This window comes from Lepidochelys olivacea (assembly GCF_965140295.1).
Source record: "Lepidochelys olivacea isolate rLepOli2 genome assembly, chromosome: 3".
Taxonomy (NCBI): domain Eukaryota; kingdom Metazoa; phylum Chordata; order Testudines; family Cheloniidae; genus Lepidochelys; species Lepidochelys olivacea.
Genome location: NC_140413.1, coordinates 10001 through 17958, shown reverse-complemented (window position 1 = coordinate 17958; position 7958 = coordinate 10001).

Genomic DNA, 7958 nt, shown 5'->3' with positions numbered 1-7958 from the left:
TAGGATGCATGTCATCAGGCCCTGGTGATATGAAGACATCTAACTTGTCTAAGTAATTTTTGACTTCTTTCCCTATTTTAGACTCTAATCCTACCTCATTTTCACTGGCATTCACTATGTTAGATGTCCAATCACCACCAACCTGTTGTAGGACTTTTCCTACTGAGATGGGATTGTTTGCAGATGGGAAGGTTGGCTGGGTTTTTGTTTGTTTGTTTCCACATTACTATGATGCTAGAACTTTTGTAAATAATAAGGCTCAGTAGTGAAGCAGATTTCCCCAGACGTGGCTCTGGGAAGAAGGATAAAGGAGTTTGAGGCGCAAGTGGTGTTCTCGTCCATCCTCCCTGTGGAAGGAAAAGGCCTGGGTAGGGACCGTTGAATCGTGGAAGTCAACGAATGGCTACGCAGGTGGTGTCGGAGAGAAGGCTTTGGATTCTTTGACCATGGGATGGTCTTCCATGAAGGAGGAGTGTTGGGCAGAGATGGGCTCCACCTTACGAACAGAGGGAAGAGCATCTTTGCGAGCAGGCTGGCTAACCTAGTGAGGAGGGCTTTAAACTAGGTTCACCAGGGGAAGGAGACCAAAGCCCTGAGGTAAGTGGGAAAGCGGGATACCGGGAGGAAGCACAGGCAGGAATGTCTGTGAGGGGAGGGCTCCTGCCTCATACTGAGAATGAGGGACAATCAGCAGGTTATCTCAAGTGCTTATATACAAATGCACAAAGCCTTGGAAACAAGCAGGGAGAACTGGAGGTCCTGGTGATGTCAAGGAATTATGACGTGATTGGAATAACAGAGACTTGGTGGGATAACTCACATGACTGGAGTACTGTCATGGATGGTTATAAACTGTTCAGGAAGGACAGGCAGGGCAGAAAAGGTGGGGGAGTAGCACTGTATGTAAGGGAGCAGTATGACTGCTCAGAGCTCCGGTACGAAACTGCAGAAATTTCTCTGGATTAAGTTTAGAAGTGTGAGCAACAAGAGTGATGTAGTGGTGGGAGTCTGCTATAGACCACCGGACCAGGGGGATGAGGTGGATGAGGCTTTCTTCCGGCAGCTCGCAGAAGCTACCAGATCGCACGCCCTGGTTCTCATGGGTGACTTTAATTTTCCTGATATCTGCTGGGAGAGCAATACAGCGGTGCATAGACAATCCAGGAAGTTTTTGGAAAATGTAGGGGACAATTTCCTGGTGCAAGTGCTAGAGGAGCCAACTGGGGGGGGGGGGAGCTTTTCTTGACCTGCTGCTCACAAACTGGGAAGAATTAGTAGGGGAAGCAAAAGTGGATGGGAATCTGGGAGGCAGTGACCATGAGATGGTTGAGTTCAGGATCCTGACACAGGGAAGAAAGGTAAGCAGCAGGATATGGACCCTGGACTTCAGGAAAGCAGACTTCGACTCCGTCAGGGAACGGATGGGTAGGATCCCCTGGGGGACTAGCATGAAGGGGAAAGGAGTTCAGGAGAGCTGGCTGTATTTTAAAGAATCTTTATTGAGGTTACAGGGACAAACCATCCATGTATGTTTAAGCGGATCTTAAACATAAAAAAGAAGCTTACAAGAAGTGGAAGGTTGGACATATGACCAGGGAAGAGTATAAAAATATTGCTTGGGCATGGAGGAATGAAATCAGGAGGGCCAAATCGCACCTGGAGCTGCAGCTAGCGAGAGATGTCAAGAGTAACAAGAAGGGTTTCTTCAGGTATGTTGGCAACAAGAAGAAAGCCAAGGAAAGTGTGGGCCCCTTAATGAATGAGGGAGGCAACCTAGTGACAGAGGATGTGGAAAAAGCTAATGTACTCAATGCTTTTTTTGCCTCTGTCTTCACTAACAAGGTCAGCTCCCAGACTGCTGCGCTGGGCATCACAACACGGGGAATAGATGGCCAGCCCTCTGTGGAGAAAGAGGTGGTTAGGCACTGTTTAGAAAAGCTGGACGTGCACAAGTCCATGGGGCCGGACGAGTTGCATCCGAGAGTGCTAAAGGAATTGGCGAATGTGATTGCAGAGCCATTGGCCATTATCTTTGAAAACTTGTGGCGAACAGGGGAAGTCCCGGATGACTGGAAAAAGGCTAATGTAGTGCCAAACTTTAAAAAAGGGAAGAAGGAGGATCCTGGGAACTACAGGCCAGTCAGCCTCACTCAGTCCCCGGAAAAATCATGGAGCAGGTCCTCAAAGAATCAATCCTGAAGCACTTACATGAGAGGAAAGTGATCAGGAACAGTCAGCATGGATTCACCAAGGGAAGGTCATGCCTGACTAGTCTAATTGCCTTCTATGATGAGATTACTGGTTCTGTGGATGAAGGGAAAGCAGTGGATATATTGTTTCTTGACTTTAGCAAAGCTTTTGACACGGTCTCCCACAGTATTCTTATGAGCAAGTTAAAGAAGTATGGGCTGGATGAATGCACTATAAGGTGGGTAGAAAGTTGGCTAGATTGTCGGGCTCAACGGGTAGTGATCAATAGCTCCATGTCTAGTTGGCAGCCGGCGTCAAGTGGAGTGCCCCAGGGGTCGGTCCTGGGGCCGGTTTTGTTCAATATCTTCATAAATGATCTGGAGGATGGTGTGGTTTGCACTCTCAGCAAATTTGTGGATGATACTAAACTAGGAGGAGTGGTAGATACGCTGGAGGGCAGGGATAGGATACAGAGGGACCTAGACAAATTGGAGGATTGGGCCAAAAGGAATCTGATGAGGTTCAATAAGGATAAGTGCAGAGTCCTGCACTTAGGATGGAAGAACCCAATGCACAGCTACAGACTAGGGACCGAATGGCTAGGCAGCAGTTCTGCGGAAAAGGACCTAGGGGTGACAGTGGATGAGAAGCTGGATATGAGTCAGCAGTGTGCCCTTGTTGCCAAGAAGGCCAATGGCATTTTGGGATGTATAAGTAGGGGCATAGCGAGCAGATCGAGGGACGTGATCGTCCCCCTCTATTTGACATTGGTGAGGCCTCATCTGGAGTACTGTGTCCAGTTTTGGGCCCCACACTACAAGAAGGATGTGGAGAAATTGGAGAGAGTCCAGCGCAGGGCAACAAAAATGATTTGGGGTCTGGAACACATGACTTATGAGGAGAGGCTGAGGGAACTGGGATTGTTTAGTCTGCAGAAGAGAAGAATGAGGGGGGACTTGATAGCTGCTTTCAACTACCTGAGAGGTGGTTCCAGAGAGGATGGTTCTAGAGTATTCTCAGTGGTAGAAGAGGACAGGACAAGGAGTAATGGTCTCAAGTTGCAGTGGGGGAGGTTTAGGTTGGATATTAGGAAAATCTTTTTCACTAGGAGGGTGGTGAAACACTGGAATGCGTTACCTAGGGAGGTGGTAGAATCTCCTTCCTTAGAAGTTTTTAAGGTCAGGCTTGACAAAGCCCTGGCTGGGATGATTTAATTGGGGATTGGTCTTGCTTTGAGCAGGGAGTTGGACTAGATGACCTTCTGAGGTCCCTTCCAACCCTGATATTCTATGATTCTTTGAATGGATCAGAGGAGAATGCAATGGGAGAATCTCTTGTCCTGATTCTGAGTCATCACATTTAACCTGCTCTGGCATTTCTAGTTATATGAAACTGGATGTATCTTATACCTCTCTGTTGTTACCCGAAAATTTGGACCCAAGGCGCCCCAATAATGGCTTTCCTATAACTGTAAACCATTTGTCAATTTGGCTCATCTCAATGCGTAACAGGAGGTGGCCTGCCTTAGAGGAATTGCGCGGGTTTTACCAGGGAGTTTGTCTCTGATCCTCTGAGGACTCCCCAGAAAAGACTAGTTCTGTTAACCCATGAGAGGACACGGATGTAACCTTCCACTCAAAGGACTGATGTTCAAGCAGTAATTCTTTGAAAACAAAGTAACATTTATTTAAAGGAAATATTCATTTACCATACATTTAATAGCTTTAAGAAAGAACTCACTGTGATACATAACACATAGCCCATAGTACAGTGGCATTGCATTTAGAAATCATATAGTAAGGTGACGCAATAGACTACACAAACCACATAGCAGATACAATGTTGCAAAGCATGGTACACATCAACCCCTTATACATATGTTCTCTGACTCCCAATCAGCACCTAGGTCCAGTACAGTGAAAAGTTATTTAAAAACTTTTCTCACTAGACAAAATGTTCTTCTGAACCCCAAAGGGCCAGCACCAGGTCAATATTAGGTTGGACCTTACCCAAAATACCACGGTTCCAGTCAGTCCTTTGGAACCAAAACTAAAGGTTTATTTTAAAAGAAATAAAAAGAGAGTTGTTAAATGTTTAAAGCAGTCAGATACATACAGTGACTTGAGAGTCCATGTATCGGGTTCTTAGGAGTATTGGTGAGTTGCTGGCTTGAAAGGCCCTCTGGAAGACATCCACAGCTTGAATGGTCATTTAGTCCTTTATTCAATGCTTCAGCTTGTACAGGAGTTGTTCCAGAGGTAGGGAGCAGGACTGAAGACAAAATGGAGACGATGCAGTTGCCCTTTATATTCCTTTTACCATGTGGCTTGTACTTCCTGTGTCCCAAACACAAGCTTCTCAGCACATTGCATGGAAAAGCCTTAGAGTTCTGTCCACCAGCCTGCCCCTACATACCTTGCTGACTCATAAGGTGTATCCTCTGGCTCCTTTCCGTGGGTTCGTTCTACCGCTGATGACCTTTGATGGGCCATTGAACGGGCTAGACAGTGCTGATGCCAATCTGTCTGGGGGTTTCACTCAGAAACACAGCTCAAGTTTGGAAATATAAATATACTATACATATCTATAACTCACAATACAGAGGTGATACAAACATATCAATAAGATTATCATATTAGGCAAATTGTAATATTTTTTCAGATACCTTACATGGCATATCTGGTAAGATTCCTTGCAATTTTATAATATTGGTATCAACAGTATCATAAAATGTCTCCCATATTCCATTCAGCATCATACCCCCCCATGCAAAATTGATGCAGAAAGTGGTGTCCCTAGACACTGCTGAATGCATCATAGGAATTTCCCATTCTTAGTTTTATATTACTACAGCTTCTAACCTTATATTAGACGTATCACTGTATAACAGACATGATTTGTCAAAATCATGTGTGACTAAATCAGGTTCTTTATATAAAGCTTCTTTCATTTTCTGAACATTTTTCTCCTCTGATGTTGCTCTAATGTAGTTGTGAATGCTCTCAAGGTGGAATTACCTTGGCATTTAGTTATGACAGCAATGTGGTAGTGGGCCTCAGTTTCCCTCTTCATCAGCAAATTAGGTTTGTAATGGCTTTCCTGCTGTGAAAAGTTCTAAAATTGCTTACAAGTATCAGCTGTAACTTTTCACTGTTATAAGGCTTTCTAGCATATAGTGGGTTTTCATTCAAAGATACAGCATGACCATACGGGCCTTTGAAATGGTGTGTGTTTTCAGGTACTGTTCCCAATATGTTTAAAGGCTTTTCATCAAGGTCATACACATTGTATCTTCATATGAGGGTTCACATCAAAATCAAATTCATCAGAAGGCTTAACCTTAACAGTAACACCAAATTTGTTTCAAGTGAGTAGTCAGTGTTTGTAAGTATCTTGGTCATACGATGCCTTTTGTTTCACTGAATCCATTGGGCAGCCATGTGTGTCCTGTGTACTAATAGCTATGGGCAGATGTGATGCATGGCTAGAAAAGGTTAAACATCCTGCAAAATAAATAACCCTCAAAAGACTTGTGGGGAGATAATGTTTTTGTTTTTGTGTATTTACATATGTATGAGAAGGGTTGACAGTGTAATCAACAGTCCCTGTCTATGCTGTATTCTGATAATTCAGAGGTCAAAGGATCATACTATCATTTAAATGAATTGTAAACACGGGATATCTTGGTATTCATCTCCAAAATGTACTGTGAATGGTGGAGAAACAAGCAAATGGCCCTATGTTAATTGGTATAGCTAAGTACTGGTGATGCACCTCGTACAAAGTCATCCTAATTACAGTTTGTTCACTGAGGAGCTCCAACTTGTGAAAAGAAATGACATATTGTCTAAAATTAGGGGACTGGAACACATGACTTATGAGGAGAGGCTGAGGGAGCTGGGATTGTTTAGCCTGCAGAAGAGAAGAATGAGGGGGGATTTGATAGCTGCTTTCAACTACCTGAAAGGGGGTTCCAAAGAGGATGGCTCTAGACTGTTCTCAATGGTAGCAGATGACAGAACGAGGAGTAATGGTCTCAAGTTGCAGTGGGGGAGGTTTAGATTGGATATTAGGAAAAACTTTTTCACTAAGAGGGTGGTGAAACACTGGAATGCGTTACCTAGGAAGGTGGTAGAATCTCCTTCCTTAGAGGTTTTTAAGGTCAGGCTTGACAAAGCCCTGGCTGGGATGATTTAACTGGGAATTGGTCCTGCTTTGAGCAGGGGGTTGGACTAGATGACCTTCTGGGGTCCCTTCCAACCCTGATATTCTATGATTCTATGATTCTAAAAGATCCTTGGGTCCTGATTCTGTCATCTTAGATCTGCTTAGGCTTCATCAGGGGAAGTCTGAGTCGCAAGACTGAGGTGCCAGTTATGCTGGTACGCCCTGAATATGAGATTTGGATGTTAAACTATAACCTATGAACTATTTCTGAAAGAACTCTTTGCAACTACAAAGCTCACCATCTTTTCTATGAATCTGAACTTCAATTAACTGAACTCTATGTCTGTATGTATATTGATCTTTTAACCATTCTCTCTCCTCTCTCATTTTTTAATAAATTTTAGTTTAATTAATAAGAATTGGCTGTATTGTGTATTTGGGTAAGATCTGAAACATTCATTAACCTGGGATGTAATGTTTCCGATCTGTTGGGACTGGTAGAACCTTTTCTTTTATATGATTAAATAAGATTTACAGAAATTGCCATCATAGTTAATGTGGGTTCCTGGATGGAGGCCTAAGGCTGGATCACATTAAGGAAGCTGTTGTTTGGATTTCTGAGTAACCAGTAAGGTAATAAAGAAGCTGTTTTACACTGGCTTGGTAAATCTAAATATTGGAATATCCACCAGCTTTATGGTGATTGTCTGTCCCCTTCTTTGCTAGGGTTTAGGGGTTAGGGTTTTAGGGTTAGGGTTTTAGGGTTAGGGGTTGGGGTTAGAGGGTTAGGGTTTAGGGTTAAGGGTTAGGGTTTAGGGGTTAGGGTTAGGGGGGTTAGGGTAGGGTTTAGGGTTAGGGTAGGGTTGGGTTAGGGTTAGGGTTAGAGGGTTAGGGTTTAGGATTCAGGGTCAGGGGTTAGGGTTAGGGTCAGGGGTTAGGGTGAGGGTTAGGGTTTAAAGGGGTTGGGGTTAGGGTTAGGGGTTGGGGTTGGAGTTAGGGTTTAGGGTTAGGGTTTAGGGTTAAGGGTTGGGTTAGGTTTAGGGTTAGGGTTTAGGGTTAAGGGTTAGGGTTTAGGGGTTAGGTTTAGGGTTCGGGTTAGGGGTTACGGTTAGGGTGAGGGTTTAGAGGTTAGGCTTTAGGGTTAGGGGTAGGGTTAGGGGTTTAGGGTTTAGGGTTCGGGTTTAGGGTTTAGGGTTCGGGTTAGGGGTAGGGTTAGGGGTTAGGGTTAGGGTTTAGGGTCAGGGTCAGGGGTTAGGGTTTAGGGTTTAGGGTCAGGGTTAGGGTTTAGGGTTAGGGTTAGGGTCAGGGGTTAGGGTTAGGGTTTAGGGTCAGGGTCAGGGTCAGGGGTTAGGGTCAGGGGTCAGGGGTCGAGGGTTAGAGGGTTAGGGTTAGGGGTTAGGGTTTAGGGTTTAGGGTGAGGGTGAGGGTTTAGGGTTAGGGTTAAGGGTTAAGGGTTAGGGGTTAGGGGTTCGGGTTCGGGTTCGGGTTAAGGGTTAGGGTTTAGGGTTTAGGGGTTAGGGTTAGGGTTAGGGTTGGTTAGGGTTTAGGGTTTAGGGTTAGGGTTTAGGGTTTAGGGTTAGGGTGAGGGTGAGGGGTTAGGG